The 13,946-nt window shown below is 32.9% G+C and overlaps 1 protein-coding gene across 12 annotated transcripts in view; it reads right to left on the bottom strand.

Moving 5' to 3' along the window:
* PIEZO2 (piezo type mechanosensitive ion channel component 2) overlaps positions 1 to 13,946 on the bottom strand; it is a 533,986-nt gene that overhangs the window by 141,558 nt on the left and 378,482 nt on the right. The gene's annotated exons all lie outside the window — the stretch shown is intronic.

Below are 13,946 nucleotides of genomic sequence, written 5' to 3'. Positions count from 1 at the left end.
CAGACTCTTCAGTTTGTCAATGTACCACCTAGCTGCTCTGATACACTATTACTATAAACCCTAACCAATCTTGTATGACTAAAACCCAAATCCTGAATAATACTGGCATTAGTCAGATAATTCTTATATCAGCCCAAAGTATCATGAATATTAAATATTGAAGGACTAATTAGAAATTCACTAACAATGGGCAGAAGTTGCAAAAAGTGAAAATATGAGGCTTATAAAAGAAAAAAACCTCTAAACTTCTTAGTATTTAGTGTCATCCCAAAGGATGATGAGATGTCTTTCACTGGAATGGGCTCTTCTTTACTTGAGATTTTTAAAGCAAAAAAGCTAGATGATCACTTGTCAGGTATGTTGTAAAGGGAACATTTTTGAGTTACAAATTGAACTAGGTGATCTTTGAGGTTCCACTGAAATTTGAAATTCTATGATTCTGTGAACATTATGACCATAAAATGAGCACTGCTAAAAATGTTACATGCCTACTTGCGACCAGAGACCATTCTTTTAGATATGAAAAACCAGAGTTGATACAGTTCAACATGCTAGCTATAAATATTATTAAACCATAATTGTCATCATTGCTCCAACTTTACTGTATGCCTTGTGGGCTCTGACTGAATTAACCATGACCTCAAATAGAAATTCAAGGTAACCATGGATACCCCTGCTTATAACCAGAGTAACAAAAGAGGTGCAAACACTCTGGGCACCACAGCTACACTCTGCTTCTGAGTCTCATTGGCTTTTAATTCTGTACTTTCTCCTCTCATTCTTACCATACTTCCTTCACCACTACTTAAAGGTGGGTTCAATCTAAGACATCTCAACAACCTTTCCATTATGTGATTCCCTTACATATTCTCTCAGCAAAAATATGTTTTAATCAGCTGCCACTTGACCTAGTTCTTTTTCAAAGCTCAGGTGCTATGGGAGGCATTACAGTATAACCAGACACAGCTCAAAGCAGCACATCTGCTTTCTTTAATTGCTACACCATGCAGTGGATCTATTTTTAATTCATTTATTCTTCATGTACACTAAAAAGAGGTAACTTATGTGCTTAATATTTTTGTGCAAGTATTTAAAAAATAAGAATCTCAAATTGCATAGTATTGTTAAATCAATCTTAAAGAGCACCTTTTACCTGTACATAGAAGACACTGTAAGATGTTCAGAACATAATGACAAAAACAAAATATCCCTGCTTTCTAGGAGTTCACTCTCTACAATACGGACAATAAATACCAAACATATGAAAAGTCTCCTCACCAATGTAGTTTTTGGAATGGTGGGGTAAGATCGCCCACTGAAAAGCCTTTTTAAATAAACAAAATGGTTCATTGCAGGGCTAGTATTTATTACTGAATTAGTCAACAAATATTGATATTAACCAGAATTTGCACTTTATCTAGAGCATGTTTATTGTTATTATTATGGTTATTATTTTTATTATTTCTTTTAAGAATCAAATTACCTAAATGCTTATCTATTTCATTGTTTTTTTTAAAAAATATTTTCTAGTTTTATTTATTAGTTCAATTTTTTTTCTTTTTTTTAGCTTTGTTAATCTTCCTTTTATTTTCAGAATTTCTATTTTGGTATTTAGCTAGGGTTTTTAATTTACTATTTTTATTATTTTTCATTGAATGACTAATTTGTCGATTGACTCTTTTTATATTTATTGATATAATTGTTTAGAGAGAGAAAATTTCCCCTTAGTACTTTGGCTCTGTATTGATAATGCATTTTTTGTTTTACTATAATCAAGTGATTGAATAATGTGATTAAAGAAGATCTTCCCCACCCATTTATGAGCCTGGGAAAATATGTAGGAAGGCCCATACCTTTTGTTAATGAGGCACTGATTCTCAAAGGTGTGATGCCCTCTGGCTCTGAAAAATGTATAAATACTCTGAGGTGAGGTTTTACTTTGGGGCTTAGTTTTTGGAAGAAGGTTTGTGTGCCAGATGAAACCCTGGGAAGCTGCTAAGCAGCCCCCCAGATTTGAAAACCCAGATGTTGGTGCTTCCCTCTCTGTTAACTATGGTTAGACAGTTGGATCTGTGTGTTGATATATGTATTGCTTATGGTCAGACAGTCAGAAGCCTATCTCTTGGTCTTTATTTCTCTTCTTGTATTCTTCTCTATTGGTGAATGATATATGCGCTTGACTAAAGAAGATTGTTAACCCCTCAAAAGTTGCCTTTCCTTTTAGAAAAGCACATCAAAGAACTTGTGATAGCAAGCCCTCCTGTGTATGCCAGGGTCCTTGCTTTTACAGGCTGCATCTTACAAATTGTGGTATGTGGTCTTACTGTTTTTATTATTTTTAGTAAAATAATAGATAGCTTCTATAATTTATTCTTTGATTTATCCATTCTTGAGGATTACTTAGTTTCCAATTAATTTTTAATATTTGACTCAAAGGCTTTTTATTGAATGCAATTTTTGTTGCATTACAGTTGGGAAAGAAGCATTAATACCTTGTCTTCTATATTTTTGAGATTTTTATGCAGTAATATACAATCAATTTTTTTGTGGAGAAGCCAAAAACAACTGAGAAAAAGGCACATTCGTTTCTATTCTTATTCATTATTCTCCAGAGCTCTATTATACATAACATTTCTAAAATTCTATTCCTTTTTTCACCTTCTTTCTTTTTTATTTTAAGGTTAGGTTTATCTAGGTTTGAGAGGGGAGAAAATTGAGGTTCCTGCTATTATTGTTTTACTATTTATTTCCTCCTGCAATTCATTTAACTTTTCCATTAAGAATTTAGAGGCTATGCCATTTAGTACATGTAGATTCAGTATTGATATTAACTCATTGCCTTTGATAAACTTTAGCAAAATCTAGTTTACCCTTTTAATTTGGTCTATTTTTGCTTTAGTTTTGTCTTGAGAACATGATTGCTACCCCTGACCTTTTTACTTTAGCTGGAACATAATAAATTCTTCTCCAGTCTCTTATTTCAAATCTATATGTATATTTTCTGTTTCAAATGTGTTTCTTTTAAACAACATACTGTTGTATTCTGGTTTCTAATCCAGTCAGCTATCCTGACTGGATTAGAATTCATACCATTTACATCCATAGTTATGATTTCTAACTGTATTCCCCTCCATTCTATTATCTTAGCCTTTTCCTTCTCTTTTTCCCGTCCCCTCTTTAAAAATCTGCTATGCTTCTGACTACTGTCTCTCTTCCTCAACCACTCTTTTTCTTTCCTTTCTTCCCCTTACCTCTTTCCCTTCAATTCTCTTTTGGATAAGATGAATATATGTGCCTCACTGTATGTGTATGGTGAATTTATAACCAATAAAGGTATAAAAGAAAATATTAGGCACTACTTTGTCCTATTTATTATATTTACAATTTTTAATATTAACAAAATATATAAGTAGATCAGCTGATCAACAAAAAAAGGGAAAGAGTATCTACATAACTCCAAGTTAGACAAAGTTGAATAATTGAATAAGCCATAAATCAACTCCTAAAGAAAATAAAAGAGGACTAGATAGATTTACAAGTGAATTCTATCAAACATTTATGAAACAATTTTTTCCAAATAGGAAAAAAGAAATCCTATTGAATACTTCTGTGATTCAAATATGGCCTTAATACCTAAACCTTGGAGAGTCAAAACAGAAACAAAAACATTGACTACTAACACTAGCTAATACTAATGGAAAAATTTTAAATAAAATACTAAAAAGGAGACTACAGTAACATTGCACAAGAATGACATGTACTATGATAAGTCTAGATTTTTACCAGGAATGTAGGACAAGTTCAATATTAGGAAAATTATGAACATTATTTACCATATTAATAACAAAACCTAAAATTCTATGATTATATCAGCATGTGGAAAAATATTTTACAAGAGACAGCATGCATTCATATTAATATCACTAAAAAGCAAAAAGAATAAACAAAATTTAACATAATAAGTGATATCTATCTAAAACCTAGAGTCATTATTATCCAAAATGGGGATAAACCAGAGGCCTTTTCAATAAGATTGGGACCAAAACAAAGCTGCTTACTATCACTATTACTATTCAATATGGTGCTTGAAATGCTAGCTATAGCAGTAAGACAAGAGAAGAAAGAGGAAACAAAATGATCACTTTTTTGCAGATAATGTGAGATTTCCTTAGAGAACCCTATCAAATCAACTAAAATATTAATTGAAATAATTAGCAACTTCAGCAAAGTTAAAAGATATAAAATAAACCCATATAAATTATCAATATTCCTGTGTACTGATATCAAAGTTCAGCAGGAAGAGATAAAAAGAGAAATTCCATTTAAAATTACTACAGTGACTTTAAAATACTTGGGGATACTCTGCCAAGACACAAATAGGAACCATATAAAAACAAATACAAAGATATTTACACAAACAAGGGCAATTTAAATAATTCAAGAAATATTACTTGCTTGTAGGTAGGCTCAGTCAATATAATAAAAATGACAAAACTACCTAAATAAATTTGCATATTTGGTACCATACTTATTGAATGACCAAGAGATTTCTTTATGGAACCACTAAAAATAATAACAAAATTCAACTGGAGGGAAAAAAAGTGGAAAAGAAGAGGGCCTAGAAGTATCAGATTTCAAATTATATTACATAGCCATAATCACCAAAACAATTTCATGCTGGGTAAGAAATATAGATGCAGAGAGGTGTAACAAGTTTGGGTGCATAATATACAAAAAACAAATAAGCAGAGTAACCTAGTGTTAAAGAAACCCAATTAAGGCAAGAATTCACTATTCAACAAAAACTGTTGGGAAAACTGGAAAGTAGTTTGGCAAAAACCTAAGTATAGACTGACATCTTAAACTGGATACCAATAAAAGCTCCAAATGTGCACATGATTTAGACATAAAGGGTCATGTAATAAACAAATTAGAGGATCATGGAAAAATTGTCCCTCAAATCTACTAATGGGGGAAAAAATTCATGACCAACCAGAGATAGAGAGGTTTACTGGAAGCAAAATGGATAATTTTGATTACATAAAATTTAAAAAAATTGCACAAGCAAAATTAATGTGGTTAAAATGAGAAGAGAACAGATAATTAGAAAATCTCTGCAGCAAGATTCTTTGATAAAGGTCTCATTACACAAACATATGTCTGGATAAAGGTTTCATTTCTAAGATATACATGGAACAGATTCAAACTTATAACATTAAGAGCCATCTCTCAATTGGTTAATTGTCAGAAAATATCAATAGAATATATTCAGAGGACAAAAACCAAGTTATCAATAGCCATATGAAAACTGTTTTAAATTATTAATAATTAGAGAAGTACAAATTAAAACTAAGTACCACCTCACACTTCTCAGATTGGAAAATTTGATAGGAAAGAAAAATGACAAATGTTTTAGGTGCTGTGGAGAAACAAGTAAATTATTGTACTGTTGTTACAGATGTGAACCAGTTCCAAACATTCTAGAAAGCAACTTGGAACTATGTTTCAAAAGCTAATAAATTTTAAACTCTTTGACACAGTGATACTGCTTGTAGGTCTGTGCCCCCAAAGAGTTTAAAGGAGGAAAAGGGCCCACATGTATAAAAATATTTAAAGCAGCTTTCTTTTTGAGGTGGCACAGGATTGGAAACTGAGAGGATGTATGCCTATTAACTGAATAACTACTAAGGAAGCTATGTTATATGAATATGATAAAATATTATTGAGCTGTAAGAAATAATGAAGGGAATGGTTTCTGAGAAATCTAGGATGGCTCGCATGTGAACTGATATGAAGAGGGGTGAGTAGAACCAGGAAATTATCTATCTATCTATCTATCTATCTATCTATCTATCTATCTATCTATCTATCTATCATCTATCTATCTATCTATCTATCTATCTATCTATCTATCTATTTTCAATAATAACAATTTTATAAAGATGACACAATAACCAGTCACAGTTCTAGAGAATGTGAGATGAAACATGTTTCCCATCGCCAGCTATTGAGAGTTGATGGAGAGTCCACAGTGAAATATACATGCATGCATACACACACACACACACACACACTGCTAATGTGGGGAATATAATGACTATAAATATTTGTAACAAGTTTTGTTTTTCTTTCTATATGAGGGAAGAGAGAGGTAAGAAGAAGAGGACTTATAGCTAAAAATTAAATAAAACTGAATTAAAAAGATTCCACAATAATAATGAGATATTAAGAGAACAGAATTTCAATGAGAAAAAGACATGGAAAGACACAGTCACCTCAAAATTATATATAACAATTTTTAGTAATGTGTAAACTGCACTCAGGTAATTATGTATAAAGAATTCATTCAGTGTTCTTGATCAAAGAGAGCACAAGTGATTTATAGCAGCAGAAAAATGTCTCTCATCAGATTATATTAGTTATTCTTCCTTTGAAGGACTAAAATGTCAGCTGATTTTCGTAGGGAGCCCAGCTGGACTTCAATGGACTAATTATAAAGATACTTCCATCTTCACTGTGACTCTTGACTTGATCAATGTGCTTTCCTCCTCATTTTTTTTTTATGAAGCACTCACCATGTCCGACAACATACAGTGATTTAATATTGGTAGAGTTTTGTTTCTCTTCATACATGTTGACAGATCTATCAAATCTCCACCTGTTTCCCCAAGACTGTCTGAATTCTCTCCAGACAACATCTGCTCTATATCCTGGAGTTCTGGATCATGGTCATTAGGAAGCAATACATAATATCAGTGAATGATACAATGATTTTATTCAGTCTTTTTTTCTGTGGAGCTCAGTGTCCTTCACTGTACATCCTGTGTGATAAAAGAAGGAATATACTTATTCCCATTAACTTAAAAAATCTTACATTTTAAATTGGATAGTTTCATGGATTATTACCCATTCAAATGGATAATGTCCCACAGGCAGGTTTGAAATACAGGTTATTTCACAGTGATGGATTCTAATAAATCATTGTTAGATTGTTGTGAGTCTGAAAAACAGATTTTCTCCAACTTGGAGTACAAGGATCATCCTAAGGAAAACCATCCTAGAACAATCCTTTTCCTGCCTTTTTTAAAGTTAAGCCTTATAACATTAAGCAAAATGGTTAGACAGGAAGAGAAAGAGAAAGAGGATTTCTTAGGCAATTTAGTATATAATTTAATATCATGAACTAGATCCTGATGAATTGATGAGATCTGAGTATCTCCATAAGGGAGATCCAGGTCACTATGGATATATACACCATGACATACCAAACAAGCAGCTATAGAGTCTTTGTAAGCAGATCATTGTCTTCCTCTCCTCCGATCAATGGAAAAAGAGTTGGTGATAGATCCCAAAACATATTCAATAATGATTTTCCTAGAGTGGACATCTCGTATTTTGAACCCAAGTATAAGACTTTACGGTTAATTGTTATTATTTTTAGCTATCACTTCCAGCTTTGTATCATCTGCAAATCTGATGAGCATGCCAACAATGTCTTTATTCAAGCTATTATTTAAAATATCAAACAGCATAGAATCATGTCCCTTCATTAAGCGCTCCTGACAAAGTGACAATGAACCATTAATGACCTTGGAGTCAAATACATAGTTTTGTACATATCTAATTTGTACTATTATCTATTATTCTATTTTTCCCATAAAAAATCATTATAGTTATTTTAATGTTTTGCCAAAGTCTTGTTGGGTATAGTGATGATCTATTATTTCACTGATGTGAATATTTTCTCTAGTGGTTGTGATGGCAATCAAATCAGGATCTTTTGTTGTTTTTGTTTTACTAAAAGTGCCTCTGATTGAATAATGTGATTAAAGAAGATCTTCCCCACCCATTAATGGGCCTGCCCATTGAGGGAAGCTGGATTAGGGAAGTTGTTTTGTAGGAGAGTCCCAAGTACCTTTGGTTTTTTCTGTTGAGGCACTGGGTCAGAGGGTTATGCCTTCTGGCTCTGAAAAATGTATAAATACTCCGAGGGTGAGGTTTTTTTAACTGGCTGGAAGTGTTTGTTTGGCCAGAGGAGGACTCTGGGAAGCCACTAAGGAGCCCAGACTTTGAAAACCCAGATGTTCTTTCTATGGTAAAGATGTATGTATCTTAATGGTCAGATATTTTGGAAGCATGTCTGTTAACTTTTGATTTCTCTGTATTTTCTCTGAAGTTCAGGGTGATGACTTTTTCCCCTGAATTAACTGAATGATACACGTGCTTGATTAAGGTGATTGTTAACCCCTCAAAAGCTGCCTTTCCTTTTAGAGAAGCAAATCTAAGAACCTGTGATAGAAGGCCCCCCTGTATATGCTGAGGTGCTTACTGATAAAGTGGTACAGATTATAACCTGTCCATTCTTATTACAATGCAACTTCAATGTGTCATCCCATACAAATTCTTCATCCAATTTACTATGGCACTTCCTCTAAATTTCTTGACATTGCTGGGATACCAGTACAGAATATCAACTTTCCAGCCTTTATCCTTTACTTTTGTCACATAATCAGCCTACCTCCTTGTATAGGTACACATCTTTCTGATGATTCAATAAATCATCAATCATTTACCAAGTGCCTACTACATACTGTGTACTGTGCTAAGCTGAAGGGATGCAAATATAAAAGTGTATTAATATTTATCAGAGAAATACAACTTAAAACAACTCTGAGGTACCAACTCACATCTATCAGAATGGCTAACATGATTGAAAAGAAAAGGACAAATGTAGAAGGGGATACTGAAAAACAGGGACATTGAGGCACTGTTCAGTGTACTGTGAATTGATTCAATCATTCTGGAAATATGACCAAAGGGCAATAATGCTACAAGGTATATATCCCAAAGAGATCCATGGAAAAGGAAAAGGGCATATATGAACAAAAATATTTATAGTAGCTCTTCCCATTTCTGTGGTGGCAAAGAATTGGAAAGTAAGGGGATACTCACCAGTTAGGGAATGGCTGGATAAGCTGTGGTATATGATTGTGATGGAATACTATTATGGTACAAGAAATGACAATCAGCATGTCTTTAAAAAAACCTGAGAAGACGTATAAGAACTGATGCAAAGTGAAGTGAATACTGTATACACTAAAAGGAATATTGTAACAATGATGAGTTGTGAAAGACTTAGGTACTCTAATCAATAAAATGATCCAAGATAATTCCAAAGGACTCTTGATGAAAAATGTTATTTACCTCCAGAGAGAGAGTTGATGAACTCCAAGTATGGCTTGGAGTATACTTTTTTCACTTACTTTATTTTACTTGCTTTATTTATTTATTTATTTATTTATTTATTTATTTATTTATTTATTTATTTATTTATTTATTTATTTAGTAACATGGCCAATATGTAAATATGTTTTGCATGATTTCACATATATAATTGATATCATTATGGTTGCCTTCTCAATGAGTGTGGGTTGTTGCTGTTTGTCTTTCGTTCTGGAAGAGAACCATGACATCAGGAAGGTGATGCCATGACATGCAAGTTAATTGGATTTAAGTGAGGCAGGGTAGTACAAAGTCACCAGTCACTTTCTCCTCCAAAGCCATCTAAGTCCAGTGGCAAGATATAGATCAGGAAGACTGGAGATGGCCCCCAAGAGTAAGGGTTGGAGGGAGGGAAATTATTTGGAACTAAAAAATTTTTTCAATTAATGTTAAAAAAATACAACAAACTACTACTAACATACAATTTTTCAAATGCAGTCCCTCCTCCTCTTTTCTTCCCATTTAATTCTGGGTGCAGTTCACTGTCTAACTTCAGTGTTGGTCCAAAGTGATAGACTAGATCTGTGGGATATCTATTTACCCACATAGACAGTCTGAACAATAGGCACTCACCATCTACTTTTTTTTCCCCTATGCGAATAGTTAGGATGAAGTCTTCTGAGTATTTATATAGCTCATATAGTAGAAGCTGTAATGCAAATTGATTCAATCAGCATAATGCTGTCTGAAAAAAGGGGTGTCTGGAAGATTCCATCATTTATAGAGAATTTATCTTTGATTGAATTTTACATTGAATTTTCTTTATGACAGTGGAAAAACCGTTTGGAAGGCAAGTCTTTCTTGATTTTAAAAATCAAATGTCTAATAAATAAGATTGTATAGTGTTATCCTTAAATGAATTTTGTATGATTTTTAAGTGATACTTTTGGGAGAGAGAGCATTTAAGGTAGCATAGTACTCTTCTGCAACAAATGCCTTTTTAAAAACTTCATAGATGATAAGTGCAGTGGGATCTTATTTTCTTTGACCTACAACTGTACAACTGTAAAGACGAACTCTGATGAAGACTATCATTTGTGATATTTTGCTGATTCCTGTCTCATGCTTTTATCATGGATGTCCTCAGGTGATACATAAATTCAGCTTGAATATTTGGTAAAAAGAAAAAAAAGTAGTAGATAGGTGATTATTGACACTTTCCAATCAAATATGATCAAATTTATAAAGAAAAATCAATTCCCCAAGGAAGAGATATGATGTCTCTATCCCACTTCTTTGCAGAATTCCATGGGTATGAAAAATTATACATATTTCAAACTTTTTCAATGTATTAATAAGTTTTGCTTACTTTATTCTTTCTCTTTTTGTTTTTCCTGAAAATATTACTTGCTACATATGATAGTCTCTAAAAAGGATAAAAGTAGAGATATTAGGAGAAATTCTGATGATTTAAAAACTTTGATATTAATAAACTTTATATAAAATAATTTTAAAAATAATTCTCCCTTTATCCATACTTCTGAAAGCTACCTCCATGTTTTCCTTCATTTTTTTAATGTTATGTATGGGTTTTTATATTTAAGTTGAGTATTCATTTGTAACTTATTGTAAGGTCCTGGCATAAGAAGCTGGTTAATTTTTGTTGTTGCTGTTTAGCTATCCTATTTGCACAGAATTTCATATCAAACAGAGGGTCCTGAAAGGAGAAGATCATTTTTTCAGATGATTTGGTCTTATTGTTCTGTATCAATTCTGTTTCACTTATCTACTTTTCTAATGGTTTAACCAATACCAGATAGTTTTTTGATTCCTGCTTCATTACACAATTTGAGGGTTTTAGTGCTATTCCTTTTTCTGTGCTACTTTTAAATTATTTTTCTCTATTCTACCAAATGAATGTTGTTATAATTTTCTCTAGGTCTACAAAGTAATCTTTTTGTACTTTCATTACTATAGGCTTCTTTAAATTAATATAGATGTATCACCATCATATTGACATAGTCCAAGAATGAATAATTATGTCATTCTTTATTTCCTTTAAAGAGTGTTTTGTGTTTTTCAGTCTCAAGAATGCCTTAGTTCATTGATTCCCAGATACATTTGTTGTTATTTTAAATGGAGTTTCCTTTCCTATTATTTTTCCTTTGATTTGCTTATTGAAACAGGTAACACAGTGGATAGAGTGGTGGGCCTGAAGCCAGGAAGATCTGAGTTCAAATATGGCCTCAGACGTTTACTAAATTTATGACCCTGAATAAGTCACAGTTTGTCTCAGTTTCCTAAGTTGTAAAATGGAAATAATAATAGTAACTACCAGTGTTATTATGAAGATCACATGAGATGATATTTGTAAAGCGATTAGCCCTGAGTCTGGCAAATAGTAAGCAGTATGTATGTGGGTGTGTGTACATACACATATATGTGGTAGCTATTATTTGCTATTATTATTACTACTACTATTATTATAGAGAGATGCTGATGATTTTTATGGACATATTTTACATTCTACGACATAATGAAACTAATCTCAGACTTTTTTTTGTCAATGCCCTGTGATATTCCAAATAAACTAGCATGTGTTTGCCAAAAGAGATAATTTTGCCTCCTCTTTGCCAATATTTTTTTCTTTTCTTTTTTTTCCTCTTCTCATAATACTATTGCTAGTATTTATCAAATAGTGTTGAAGAATAGGGGAACTAACCTTGTTTTACTTTTGTAATAAATGAGAATACTTCTAGAATTTTCACACTGTGTATTAGCATTTGTTTTGTAAATTAATTTATTTTTAATTTAAACATTCATTTACACAAGATTTTGAGTTCCAAATTTTCTTCCCATCTCTTTCCTCCCCCCTCTCCTGATAAGGCTTGCATTCTGATTACCCCTTTCCCTAGTCTGCCCTCCCTTTTATCTCCCTCCACCCCTTATCCCCTTCTCCCTTTCTTGTAGGGCAAGATAGATTTCTATACCTGATTGTCTACATATCTTATTTCCCAGTTGCATGTAAAAACAATTTTAACATTTGTTTTTAAAACTTTGAACTCTAAATTCTCTTCTTTCTTCCCTCCCCACGCACCCTCATTGAGAAGGCAAGCAATTCAATACAGGTTATACACATGTAGTTATGCCAAACACTTACATAGTAGTCATATTGTGAAAGAATAAGTCTATCTCCCTGCATCCTATTCCACCCCTCACCAACTCCATTTTCAATTTTGACCTCCTTTCTTTTCAGAAGTATTTGCTTCTGACTGCCCCCTTTCCTAATCTACCCTCCCTTCTATCAACACCCCCCCATCCCCTTCCCCCTTACTATCCTGTAGGGTAAGGTACTCAATTGAGTGTGTATGTTATTCCCTCCTTAAGCCAAATCTGATGAAAGTAAGGTTCACTCAATCCCCTCTTACCTCCCTCCACTTCCCCTCCATTGTGAAACTTTTTTTCTTATCTCTTTCATGTGAGATAATTTATCCCATCCTATCTCTCCCTTTCTTCTCCCAATATATTCCTCTCTTATCCCTTAATTTTATTTTTTAGATATCATCCCTTCATATTCAACTCACCCTGTGCCATCTATCTATCTATCTATCTATCTATCTATCTATCTATCTATCTATCTATCTATCTATCTATCTATCTACCTACCTACCTACCTATCTAATTTCCTCCAACTACCCTAATACTAAGCAAGGTCTCATGAGCTACAAATACCATCTTTCCATGTAAGAATGTAAACAGTTCAACATTAATAAGTCCTTTATGATTTCCCTTTCTTGTTTCCCTTTTCATGCTTCTCTCAATTCTTGTATCTGAAAGTCAAATTTTCTATTCAGCTCTGGTTTTTTCATCAAGAATGCTTGAAAGTTCTTTATTTCACTGAAATTCTATTTTTCCCCCCTGGAGTATGATACCCAATTTTTCTGGCTTTTTATCCTAGCTTCTCTGATCTCCAGAATATCATATTCCAAGCCCTTTGATCCCTTAATGGGGAAACTGTTAGATCTTATGTTATCCTGATTGTGTTTCCACAATGCTTCAATTGTTTCTTTCTAGCTGTTTGCAATATTTTCTCCTTGATCTGGAAACTTTGGAATTTGGCTACAATATTCCTTGGAGTTTTCGTTTTGGGATCTCTCTCAGGAAGTAATTGGTGGATTCTTTCTTCATTTCTATTTTACCCTCTGGTTTTAAAATATCAGGGTAGTTTTCCTTGATAATTTCTTGAAAGAGGATGTCTAGGCTCTTTTTTTGATCATGGTTTTCAGGTAGTCCAATAATTTTAAAATAATCTCTCCTGGATCTATTTCCCAGGGCAATGATTTTTCCAATGAGATATTTCACAGTCTTCTAGTTTTTCATTCTTTTGATTTTGTTTTATAATTTCTTAATTTCTCATAAAGTCATTAGCTTCTATTTGCTCCATTCTAATTTTTAAGGAATTATTTTCTTCAGTGAGCTTTTGGACCTCCTTTTCCATTTGGCCAATTCCTTTTTTTAAGGCATTCTTCTTGTCACTGGCTTTTTTGACCTCTTTTGCCATTTGGGTTAGTCTACTCTTTTAAAATGTTATTTTTTAAAGTATTTTTTGGGTCTCTTTCAGCAAGCTATTGACTCATTTTTCATGATTTTCTTGCATCAATCTCATTTCTCTTCCAAATTTTTCCTCTACTTCTCTTTGATTTTCAAAAATCCTTTTTGAGCTC

The sequence above is a fragment of the Notamacropus eugenii genome, chromosome 4 (genome assembly GCF_028372415.1).
Source record: "Notamacropus eugenii isolate mMacEug1 chromosome 4, mMacEug1.pri_v2, whole genome shotgun sequence".
Taxonomy (NCBI): Eukaryota; Metazoa; Chordata; class Mammalia; order Diprotodontia; family Macropodidae; genus Notamacropus; species Notamacropus eugenii.
The sequence above is the reverse complement of the archived record's forward strand: the minus strand, read 5'-3'. Positions and strand labels throughout refer to the sequence as shown.